The sequence below is a fragment of the Chelonoidis abingdonii genome, chromosome 2 (genome assembly GCF_003597395.2).
Source record: "Chelonoidis abingdonii isolate Lonesome George chromosome 2, CheloAbing_2.0, whole genome shotgun sequence".
In the NCBI taxonomy this organism is placed as follows: Eukaryota; Metazoa; Chordata; order Testudines; family Testudinidae; genus Chelonoidis; species Chelonoidis abingdonii.
This window is the reverse complement of record NC_133770.1, coordinates 84928159-84940936: the sequence shown is the minus strand read 5'-3', so window position 1 is coordinate 84940936 and position 12778 is coordinate 84928159. Positions and strand designations below refer to the sequence as shown.

The window sequence follows — 12778 nt, the reverse complement described above, 5'->3', positions numbered from 1 at the left end:
TTTTTCTACCTTTGTACTTACAACTTGGAAACTGAAGATTAGAAGCTTGAAGATAGAAAAGATCCCCTCTCGTAGCTGAGAGCCAGACAAAAGACACAGACCCAACATTCCCTCCCTGAGTTTTGAAAAAATCCAGTTTCCTCATTGGTCCTCTGGTGAGGTGTTTGGTTCCCCTTGTTAACCCTTTACAGGTGAAAGAAACATTAACCTGTAGCTATCTGTTTATGACAAGGGGCCAGGCATAATCACAATCTCTGAGCTACGGAAGCACAACGGCCACACGAGACCATCGTCTACAGCAGCACAAACCTCTCCAAAATAGGTGCAGAGCAGAGAGTATACATCAGGGGTGGGCAAACTACGGCCCATGGGCCATATCCAGCCCACAAGCTGTTTTAAGCCGGCCCGCAAGCTCCTGCTGGGGAGTGGGATCGAGGGCTTGCCCCACTCCCGTGCTCCAGCCAAGGCGCTGGGTCAGGGGTTGCACCACGTGGCTTCCGAAGCAGCTGCATGGCTCCGCTCCAGCGCTAGCAGGTCTGGCGCCAGCACAGCCCCACTCCAGCGCTAGCAGGAACCAGAGTAGGGAAATGCCACTGCTTCTGGGAGCCACTTGAGGTAAGTGCTGTTCAGATACTGCACCCGAGCGTCTCCCCATGCTCCAACCTCCTGCCCCAGCCCTGATCCCCCTCTCGCTCTCCAAACCCCTCAATCCCAATCCGAAGCACCGTCCTGCACCCCAAACTCCTCATCCCCAGCCCCACCCCAGAGCCCTTACACCCAGCCAGAACCTGCACCCCTGCCCCAGCCCTGATCTCCTCCTGCCCTCCGAACCCCTCGGTCCCAGCCCAGAGCACCCTCCGACACCCCAAACTCCTCAACCCTAGCCCACCCCAGAGCCCTCACCCCCAACCAGAGCCCTCACCAGCTCCAGCACCCCAACTCCAATTTTGTAAGCATTCATGGCCCTCCATACAATTTCTATTCCCTGATGTGGCCCTCAGACCAAAAAGTTTGCTCATCCTTGGTTTACATTATGACCCAGCACCCTTAACTGTGCAACAGCCCAGCAGGGGGCAGCATACAGTGCAATCTTTAATAGCATAGCACTGTGGCTGCACTCAGTTGGGTTGGGTGGAGCTCCAGGAGGAATTGTACCTGTCATACTCCTGGCTCACCAGCTCTCGGAGTCCGATCTGCACAGAGAGGCCTCTGGGGGTTGGCGGAAGATATTGTGGAGATATGTCTGGGTTCTGGGTCTCTGCTGCTCACAGAAGCAGAGGGGATGATTCAACCCTGGCAGATTTTGCAAAGAAAGATTGTACTTAAATTGCTTCTGCTTCATTCTGCATCTATAACATGGGGATAAATAGCATTTCCCTACCACAATGGGGTGTTGTGCGAATAAATACACTAAGAATTGATGGCCCCATGGGTGCTTCACAAAACATCTATGAGAGATTTAAAGGCCAGAAGGACCTTTCTGATCATCTAGACTGGTCTTCTGCATTACACAGGCTATAGCATTTCACCCAGATTCTCACATCTTATTGTTTAGGATACAACCCACCCCACCGCTGTCTTGTTGCAGAAGTGTAAAATTATCTGAAATGGGCAGCAATTGTGGGATCGATGAAATATTAATCGATCATAACTTAAGTATACAACAGACCCACACAACCTGCTTTAGTCACGTCAGCATTTATGCAAAACTGTGAGCTAGCTCCTCTCTAATGACACTGATGTTAATAGAAATCAATGGAACGACACCCATTTACACCAGCTGGGAATCTGGCACGTGATTTCAAAGAGGGAGGTAAAGAACCTCATTGCTCTCTCCATACTCTCACGCGGCAGTGCCCAGTGAGTCTGGGAAGAGGCCGCATTTCTTGTCATCCCTTCTTAAATACCAGTGTGTGGGTGATTAAATCTGCTTTGTAGAGGAGAAGAGCTGTGAGATTAAACTGGGAAACAGATGGGCATCAGCCCAGATTCATCCACTGGAGAGAAGAAAGATTTACCCCAAGGGGAATTAAACAAAACAACAAAGAAGAGCAATGATTATAGGTCACTTAGAGTTTAGTCGCACGGTAGCTTTGGAAATTCACAGTATGTTTTTTATGGAAAAACTACACTCTGAAGACAGATCCTTTATTCTTCTTCTCCCCAAATACCTTCCGCAAAAGATCAATGACATGATAGTTAGCTACATAAATTATACATAATGGACTGCTTTCATTACACAATACTGTTAAATCCCTTGGACAAAATTTATTGCTAGAGTATCCACTGAAGTATCTTAACCTAATGTTATTACATAGTCTATGCTTTTGCCATAGAGCAGCACAGGAGCAGGTATCTCACCACACAGGTACCTCACCACACATTCTTTGCCAATATTATACGACCTTTAAGTATTCAACACCTGGTTATGATAGCATCCTGTATGGAAATAACGGGTAACTGAAGATACTTTAGGGCCCAGTCCTACTCCCCTTACTGTGTAGTCCCATTAATTTTAAAGGTACTGCTCCCTTGAACAAAGTGAGCAAGATTTGTCCCATAATAAAAGACAGGGACCACTAATTGCAAACAGCACTTTTGGAGGGTGACCCAAGAAATCTAGCGACTGTTGCATAAATACACTAACAGCAGGTATGCATTAGTGAGCTACTAGAAATGCAGAAGAGTCATTGAGCAGAAATCTCACTGCAATGCTGAAGAATAAAAAAAAAACATTTTTCCCATTTCTATAACCATCAGGAAGACTTTAATACTTTTTTAAAACGTTAAATATTTACACTGACACTACAAGAAGCATACAGTTCCAATGTATATTTCTAATATCCTGCCTCAGTTCGTATAGTATCATGACTGGTATGTTACTGGCTTATTTAGCTGCTATACTCACAAAAACTAATGACTGCTGTTTGCTGCGATTAAGAATTTGAGTAATATAGAGAGAGTAACATGACCCCTTTCACAGAAACATTTAAAAGGCCATTATGCTTTGTCATCAGATTTTCTTCAACAAAGTTATAAATATATGTGAGAAAATACCTATGCTCGATAGGGCACATTCCAAATGGAGAGGCAGCCTTAAGTCTGAATGTCAGTGAAGAATTCCCAGAGCCTTAAAGTGTGATTCCACTCTGAGAAGTGAAATCTACCTTCTCACTGAACATATTTCAATCACTTGTATCTGCTAATCACAGTTACAAAAATAAGTTTTCAGTACTTTTCATGCCTGTTTAATATTGCAAAGGCAAACCTTCTATGAGAGGGTGAGCTGAAAACAATTACAGATTTTGCATACATCCTCCCCCTCCTGCCCTCTCATTCTAGGGCAGTATAGTAGGGCAGGTAGTATCCCCTACTTTACTTAAAAAAAAAAAAAAAGATTTTGTAGAAAAACTGAACACACAAAAATCATGGCAAGCAAAATACCATAGCATATCAATGCATAGTAACCAGATGAAGTATGCAAACGTATAATTGTTATACAAAATCTTGGTAGAGGAATAGTATGGTAATACCTTAGAACACTTTACACTTTTTCTATTGGCCAAAATCTTGCATTGCAGGGAGAGCAGACACTTTGCAGAATAACAAACACCACACAGTGACATGATATAGTATTGTCACTTACATGATGATACCACATGAATGGATCTACTACAGCATGAGTGCTGTGTCTCTTTGCATAATAGCTAACCATGCATCCATCCACAGTATACATTTTCCATTTTAAATGTTCAAATATAAAAATTTATGTAAACTAGCTAACATGCCTGCTAAGGTGACCAGACAGCAAGTGTGAAAAATCGGGACAGGGGTGGGGGATAATAGGAGCCTATATAAGACAAAGCCCCAAACATCAGGACTGTCCCTATAAAATCGGGACATCTGGTCATCCTAGTGCCTTCACAGAAGACTGGGGTTTTTGTCCACATAACTTGAGCATTTTTTGTTTTAAACAAAAGGCACAGGTGTACAACTGATTCAATAATAATTAGGTGGGATGTACTCTGTTATAAGCCAATTTTTTTAAACTCAGTGGGGGAGTGAAATGACAGGAAGGGCATTTGAAACGTAGAAAAAAAAAGAACCCATTTTTACTCTGCAACACTGGAACAAACAGGCCTGACACTCAAACTAAGATGCAAGTTAAAAGCTCTCAAAACAAAAAACAAACAGAACAGAGTTGATGCACTATAAGGATGCTGCCATGATTTGGGGGTGCAGTGTTTTGCCTGTAATGTTCTTCACACCAGCAATGCTGAGGTGTAAGGACCATTTCACGCAAACGGAGAGGCAGAGATGGACATGTGCTTATCTCACAAAGAGACCACTGTTTCATAGGAGATGTCACTATGAGAGAGACTGCACACTTGAGGAAGCAGTCAGTTAAAAGAGAAGAGGGCTCTTTTGCTGAAAGAAAAGACAGTGATATCACTCTTAGCGTATTTATCTGACCTTGTTTCTTCTGACATGCCATTCCCTGCTCCTCTGTCAGTGGTGTAACTTCAACACTTATTCATCCACTTCTCAAACTTCTCTAACACCTTTTTCTACACCACCCCCTTTGCATGGAAGCCTTCCAGAGCTGCTGTGCAAGGCCATTTCCTTCTCCTCATCCCTCCTTCAGATCTACCTCTACCATGACACCTACAAAAAAATTGAATGATTTTTTCTTTATACTTCCATGATGAGCGCAAACCTTTGCTGAGTAACCATGCAATCCCATTGCTGGAAAACCTGCTTTTCCTCTCTTTTCTCCCTGCATGTGTTCTGATATCTCCTTCATTGAGTCGTGTCTGAAATCAGTTTGCAAGCTCCTAAAGGGTGTCCGATTCCCAGCACAAGTGGATGTGCACATGCTAGCTCTGCTTGAGCTAGCACCTAAAAATAGCTGTGTGACCACAGGAACACAGATGGAGGCTTGGGCTAGTCACCCAAGTATATATCCAGTGGGTAAAGCAGGCAGCCCGAGTCACTGCCTATGCTACTGCAGCCACATGGCTATTTTTAGCACACTAGCGTGAGCAGAGCTAACATGTCTATCTGCCCATGCTGGGAATCACACATCCCAGCTGCTACGTAGATATACCACAAGGCAGGACCCACGTCCCTGGAGCTATTCTAGTGACGGAGGCCATCAAGATACCTAGCTAGAAAGACAAAATATATGGCCTACATTTTTAAAGTGCCTAGTGATTTGTGGTGCCCAAACTGAAACGTATTAAAGAGGACTGATTTCCAGAGGGCTGGTCCTCAGCACTTTCCGAAAAATCAAGCCCCCTTCAGGTGTGTAAAGTTCGGCTTCAAAAAACCGGAGGTACCCAAAATCATTAGTCACTTTTGAGATTTTGGGTCTATTCCCTTGTGCGAGGAACCTCACATACTTTTGGATACTTAATACAACATAATAGGTACTAATAAATAGTCATAACCATGGCCTCTATTTAGGAGAGCTGTCCTTATTATGATTTGTACCCAAATATTTCCTCTTTCCACATGCTGTCCCTCTGAAAATCTCTTGTGATCCAGTGAATTTCAGTGGTGCTAAAAGGGGTGGGGGTATCCCTATTTATAGTTTTCAAATATTGGCAGATGGGCATGCAGCCTTACATCACCTGTACCACCAGGATGATGGCAGCGTGCGGGACATTATGGGCCTTCACCCTTACTCCTTATGCTATACAGAACTCCCAATGGAATCAGTACCAAATGATAGTGAAAAGATTAGGTTTGGGCCCTGCATGTGGAAACCATTGTAGAGTATGAGTGGGGCAGGTAGAAAGCAGTTGAATTAAATCAAGAACGGACAGATATGCAGAGAAAACCTGAACTGTTCCCACTGAGTTAGTCATGCCATCACTAGGGCTAGAGGATGAGCACCCCTCATGGTCTACTTTCACCTCTCCACAGCTCCATCAGTTTGTGGTGATTCCCCAGAAGTACTGACCGAGTGCTCCCATGGTACCATTTTACAGTACAGAACCTGTTCTGGCCCTCCATTTTGTTCGTTTTAGTTGCAAAATGAAGAACTTTAAAAAGTAATTTGGCTATGGGATATCTACAAGCACGATCCTTTTTGAACAGACAGACACAGATACCAGAAGCCTGTATTAAGCCAGCCTGATCCTGTTGTTCAATGTGATACCAATCCACTTTATCAGCTGTCAAAAGGGAAGTTGCTTTTGGTAAACTAAGCAGGCTCGGTTGCTGCCGCTGCAGCACGGCATTGCATATCCCTTGCACTTTGCAGCAATAAGTGATGTTACCCTGGTGCTTATACACTGCTGTGACTGGCATTCTATAAGTACCTTAGATTAGACAGATAGATGACAACCACAGCATACCGCAATGGCCGAAAAAGATTAAATCAAAGAATAGAAGACGCAAGATAAGATTGTGGGTGTAACAAAAGTTTGCAAACACTGTTGCAGCTGAACAGATCATATTAGAGATCCTCATTTAGCAACCAATTTTTAGATTATGTAAACACCTCCTCCGCCCTGCCCTGAGTTTTGTGATTCCTTTTTTTTGTTTGTTATATTTTGGAAAAAAATTGTCATTTAAATTATTCATCTGCAGGTTTTGCAACCTAAAAACAGCTGAGTTAGTGCACGAGATCCTAAAAATAAAACTGACTAGTAACAAAAGTAGAATTGCAAGAATTAGTCTATTTTCATTGACCAAGAAAGGAGAAACATAAAAAGTAAATAATAGTGAAAATTACATTGGATTTGAAAAATTCTCTCCATTTTAATCAACTAAGCAGTATTAGTTCATAAAGACTAGGAGGTTCTTAAAATTTTACCCAACCACGTCCCTTTAAAAGGATGCTGTCAGCTTAAAAATCTAATAATAAAATTACTCGAGTTAAAAGTAGTTTTAAGTACTACCTTGCCTTGGAGTCCACCTAGCAAATTCTGTAGTTTTACAATCACGTTTGCTTGCATTTTTAACGGACTACTCTCCTGAGTTTCTGTGTTTGGCCCTGATCCTGGAAATACTTCTGTATGCAAGTAAGACTTTACACTATGGGCCAGATTCCCATTTATATTAAGGCCCCTTTCTACACCTCTGAGGCAATATAAATGTATTACACCCACTTTAAGGCCACTTTATACTGTCAGAATGGTGTATAAAGGGGCTTCTGTATAAATAAGATTCAGGTTTCATGGCTAACTGACTAGAGGAAAATGTGAAATCAACTATACACTCAGTGCTGTCAAATGCATAAAGTAAACAAACGGAAACATCTGAAAATATATTTTTCTCTAATCTTTTTTCAGTCATAGTAATCTTACTTTTTAACAACAGTAAACATTTTTTTTTCATAACAGAACTATGATTTTTTTAAGTGAAGGTGCCCCTTTAAGGATCTCTGGAAAACTGCAAGAAGGACATCTTGTACACAGTAGTACATTTGTCTAATTAAACATTGTTCTTAAATTTGTTAAAATATACATGCCCCCTTCAAGGGACTTTATCTTCTCTACTGCATATTCCATTTATGTAGATTCAGAACTAAAGAACACCCCTACAGTCAGGGCCGGCTCCAGGCTCCAGCGCGCCAAGCGTGTGCTTGGGCGGCATGCCACGGGGGGCGCTCTGCCGGTTGCCAGGAGGGCGGCAGGCGGCTCCGGTGGACCTCCTGCAGGAGACCCTGTGGAGGGTCTGCTGGTCCCGTGGCTCCGGTGGACCTTCCGCAGGCGTCCCTGTGGAGGGTCTCCTGGTTCCACGGCTCTGGAGGAACATCTGCAGCCATGCCTGCGGGAGGTCCATCGGAGCCGTGGGACCAGCGGACCCTCCGCAGGGACGCCTGTGGGAGGTCCACAGGAGCCGCGGGACCAGCGAGCGGCAGAGCACCCCCCGCAGCGTGCTGCCGTGCTTGGGGAGGCGAAATGGCTAGAGCCGGCCCTGCCTACAGTAGAAACAACAAGGAGTCCTTCTGGCACTTAGAGAGTAACAAATTTATTTGGGCATAAGCTTTCGTGGGCTAGAACCCACTTCATCAGATGTATGAAGTGAAAAATACAGGAGCAGGTATAAATACATGAAAGGATGGGGGTTGCTTTACCAAGTGTGAGGTCAGTGAAACAAGATAAATTGCCTACAGTAGAATTCACCAGGACCTGTGATGTTATACGGACAACATAAATTCAATTTTTGTGCACCGAAAGTTAATTACAATCTGTGGTGGTGAAGTGACGGGTGGGATCAGAGTTGAAGAACTCAAGTATCCACTCTTTGTGCTCTAGAATCAGAAATGTAGGGCCTGATACTTCAGATTTATACCAGTATGAAAGAAGTAACTCCAAGATAATCAATAAAGTTACATGGCTGTTAAAACAGTGTGAGAGGAGAATCAGACACTAAATTCCATATATGTTATTAAAAGTGCAATGAATTCACCAGCCTTTTCTTTTTTTCTTATATGCAGCATAACTCCACCACATGCCAGCTGGCCAGAACAGGGTCTCTCTAGTCGAAAAGAACGCAAAGTGCATGCCAACAAAAACAGATCATAATTTCATAAAGCTATCACTTTTTTTTTAATACCTGTCTAACAGGTATGTGCAACAGGGTAAACAATAGCAGGAGTGCTGCAGCTAAATCCTCAGACGTTCTGGAGCGAGACCAAGCTGGCTTTGTGCAGACAAAATCCTCGCTGTCATCAGTAAATATGCCTACACAAGGACTGCGGTGAACATTTACATGTCAGCATTTCGTAAGTCCAGGGGATGGGCGGGGGTAGAGAGAGATCGGTGTGCACATTTTCTACAAAACGTCCAAACAAGTTGCTCCTCCAGAAAATTTGCCAAACTCTCCTCTAATGATTAGATTATGAACAATCAAAGACAAGTTTACACTTTAGAGAAACACAGAACTTTTCACAATTCTATTTGGGAGAAAGATAGACATTGTTATTATTTCTGACGTCTACATCATTTCACAGGCATGTAAAAACACTTCCCTGCCCTAAAGATCTTCCAATCCAAATTCTGATTATAGAACTGAACTACTACAGAGAGCACCTCACACAGGGACAGAAAGAGTGCAAGACTCCTCAGTGTGAACAAGGGACCGAGAGGGAGGCAGAAGCAGCAGCAAAGGAGAGTTGGGAGTGACAGAAGAATGATGAGGGAAGAAGGCAGGGGAAAGCAGGAGAGCTTTGACGTAGCATCCCACATATTGCTTGCTAATGGACTGAGTGACACGTCTTCATGTCCTTTATTCTGCTTCCTGATAAGGTTTAAACCAGGCATGAAAAACGACTGTCAGCTGCTCCGTCAGAAGCTGTTTAGTGTTAGCTGGCGATGAGAAGAAAAAAATCTACCTGTACACAACACGCCGGAAACTTGCTGGGAAACAGTATCACACCCCTGCCAACTTGTGAGAGTCCCAAATAGGGACGGGGGGAGAAAAAGCAGGGCGCTGGAGTAAGCGCTGAAACTGACAGTCCCGGGAGAGCCAGAGTTTGGGAAGCTGCAGAGTGGGCGGCAGAGGGGCAAAGTTTTGCAGAATTGAAGGCTTGCCCGCCACACACGGGGCTCGGGCACTTGCAGTCCGGGGGCGGGGGAGGGGGTCTGCCTACAACAGCAACACCCCCCAGCACGTCGGCAAGAAACCACCAGCACCCAAGTGACAAACTCAAAACAAAACTAAGTGACTTCTCCTGTCCCACAGAACTGAGCCTGCCTGGCCCTGCCAGCCCCCGCCTCGCGCCCCTCAGCCAGGCCACGACTCGGGGGCGGGGCGGGCACTGTATTTACACAGGGGGAAATAAGTATATTCCACAGAGGGGAGAAAGTACGTTACCTCCGCCCAGGCAGCCATTACATAGGAATACATTGAGGAGGTTTTACTACAACTCCCATGATTCCCCTGGCCTACATCTCCCATGAGTCCCTGATCCCTGCCTATCTTTAACCCTTTAGTTGCAGGGAGTAACTGATCATATCTCAGAAGAACAGGAGTACTTGTGGCACCTGTTCTTTTTGCGGATACAGACTAACACGGCTGCTACTCTGAAAACTGATCATACCTATTTCTTACCTGATACTTTTTATCAGCAGCTCTCAAAGCGCTATGCTAAGTTGAGTGAACACCATTCCTCCTGCCTCCCCCACCCATTTTGCAGAGCGGGAATCTCAGGCATAAAGAGGTGCAGTGACTTGTCACACAGCAGGTCTGTGGCAAAATTGGTCCTACAATAAAGACAATACTGATGCTGAATTTGTTACTTCAGAATCGTTGTCAGGATAGATGGTGAATAGAGCTGGTCGAAAAATGACTGTTGAAACTTTTTTGGTGGAAAATGGCACTTAGATAATGTAGACATTTGTGCAGAAAAATGTATCATCCCTCTGGTTTTAAAACTAAAGTTTTTAAATTAAAAAAAAATTAAATGAAAACACCCAGCTAGCAAGGGCACAGGGAAACTTTCCAGTGGCCCCAGCATGGGAGCAAGCATTTCCAAAGGGGCATTTTTCCTCTGTAGATGTATATGGCATTTGCCTTAAGACCTGCCTTCACCTAATTTCACATACAACCAATGAAGATCCTTTTTACCCTTATGCTATTCTCCAGGTTGCTTGAGTATCAGTGGCAGAATTCTCAGGTATCACTACATCCATGTGAGCCATTGCTCACACAAACAAATGAACAGAGGGGAATGGAAGTGTGGTTCCAAGGTCTTTGGTCCTGCCCATTATTTGAAAGAGTTTTCCTTTTACTTTTCTGGTGTATAAACTACTGGAGAACACTAATAATGTAATTTAGCCAGTTATATGCAAATTACCAAAGGAAATAGAGTTGCAGTACTCACATCACTCAAACCTAAAGTCAGAAGTGCATACCTTTGCTCAGATAGGTAGCACTGTGGTCTACCCAGAATTCATACTTCCCTGTAGTGGCTCATAGTCCTTATTCTTGTTTTGGATAATACATTTATATATAGAAAGACAGTGTAGCCTAGTAGATGGAGTAGTAGACTGGGACTCAGGACAGCTGCGTTCTAATCCTGGGTTTGTCATTAACCCATGGGTGACCTTAGGCAAATCACTACTTTTCTCTGTACCTTGGCTTTTCCATCTGTAAAATAGGGATAATAAGATTAACCTCCTCATAAAGCACTTGAGATCTGTAGGTGTAAAAACTGTTATATAAGAGCTAGATATTTTATATTATAGTAGCATCTGAGAAGCCCAGTTACAGACCAGGGCCCCAGTGAGGTAGGCACTGTACAGATAAATAACAAGCTCACAGTCACATAACAAACTGCAAATACTTCAGGTACAGTTTTAATAGGAATTAATCAAAGACAGAAAATACAAAATGTTACATGTTATTCTGCATTAGTAAAATTCAATTTTCTTTACATACTCTATTTTCAGAAATACAGACATCCTAACCAAAACACACACAAGTTAAAAATCAAATACATTTAACTAAACTGTTTAAAGCTAAAAAACAAAAACAAAAATAAAACCAAACCGAAAAACAATCCACATGGTTAATCTTATTCCTTTATTATATTGTCCGGCCTTATATAGGGTATGAAATAAAACCAAAACAAGAATTATAATGGGTGCCTCATAGCATCTGTCATAGTTAAGTTTTCAGAATCTTTTGAATGATGCAGATACACAGGATTTATTTTACTCTTGTTTACACTGGTGTAGCTTTATTGAAGTCAATGGAACTATTCCTGGAGGTACTCCTGAATCAGACCCATTTTCCTTTGGGTAGTCTTCATCTGTATAGCTGAAGGCATTTTTGCCCTGATTTAAAGTCTATTGAAGTCAGTGGAAAGAATCTCCTTGATTTCAGTGGTCTTTTGATGAGTTCCTTCGGCTGGAAGCCTCCACCCCAAGCCAAGATACCTCAGCTAAAGACAATGGAAAGACCTATCATCCCAAAAGTGTTAGCTGTACTGAAAGGGTAAACTCACTCATGTTTAATGGGATGGATGGATTTCCCCACAGTAATTCAAATGCATGGTGGACAGATTGAGAATTTAGTTGTGGTAGCCGAATTCAGGCACAGACTAAAGAGGTACAGTGAAACATTTCTTTAAACAACCACCCTAGAATCTGTTGCTTACTAAAGGTCAACTTTAACTACATATCAGATTAAACTGTAGTGGGAACCACATGGGAATGCTGTAAAGTGGTTGCTTAGGAAAGGGGGTTACCAAATGGAATTAAGAACTAGTTCAGGGTTCATTGCAAACAACTACATAAATTCAATGTTATGTTTGAGATTCTACATCAAAGTTAAGAAATCGCAAGCACTGGTTTCCAGAACATCTGTAATGTGAGTAGGTAACAAATGTAACACTCATGGCTTGGAGGGAAAATACAGGCTGAAAACGGAGCAGAGGTTAGGGTTAGGGTTAATCTGAAAATCTTCAGTTAATACTTCTTGACTTATGTGTTTAGCACCTCAATAATCCCATTGCAATAATATATAGTTTTGTATTGAAAATACATAAAAAACCCAAGTCAATTGAATTAACAATTTAAAAATATATTTGCTTTTAAAATGATTGTTGCAGGAGGTCAGACTAGACCAGGGGTCTCAAACTTAAATGACCACGAGGGCCACATGAGGACTAGCACATTGGGCAGAGGGCTGCATTTACTGACACCTCCCTTCCGCCTCCATCGGCCCTGCCCCCACTCCAAACCCTTCCATGAGGCCCTGCCCCTACCCCGCCTCTTCCCACCCCTTCCCTACCCCCATTCCAACCCCTTCCCTGAAA

General features: G+C 43.1%; 1 protein-coding gene and 1 long non-coding RNA gene across 6 annotated transcripts in view; one reads left to right on the top strand and one right to left on the bottom strand.

The window, feature by feature from the left end:
- FYCO1 (FYVE and coiled-coil domain autophagy adaptor 1) overlaps positions 1–9881 on the bottom strand; it is a 161004-nt gene extending 151123 nt beyond the window's left edge. For 4 of the 5 annotated variants that reach the window (XM_075062509.1, XM_075062510.1, XM_032803205.2 and 1 more), the window contains exon 1: positions 9832–9879. The gene's annotated coding sequence lies outside the window, so the exon portion shown is untranslated. Of the gene's footprint in view, positions 1–9831 lie in introns of all 5 variants that reach the window. The other variant, XM_032803204.2, reaches the window with a different exon arrangement.
- Positions 1–12778, top strand: part of LOC142046333 (uncharacterized) — a 277336-nt gene that overhangs the window by 93250 nt on the left and 171308 nt on the right. The gene's annotated exons all lie outside the window — the stretch shown is intronic.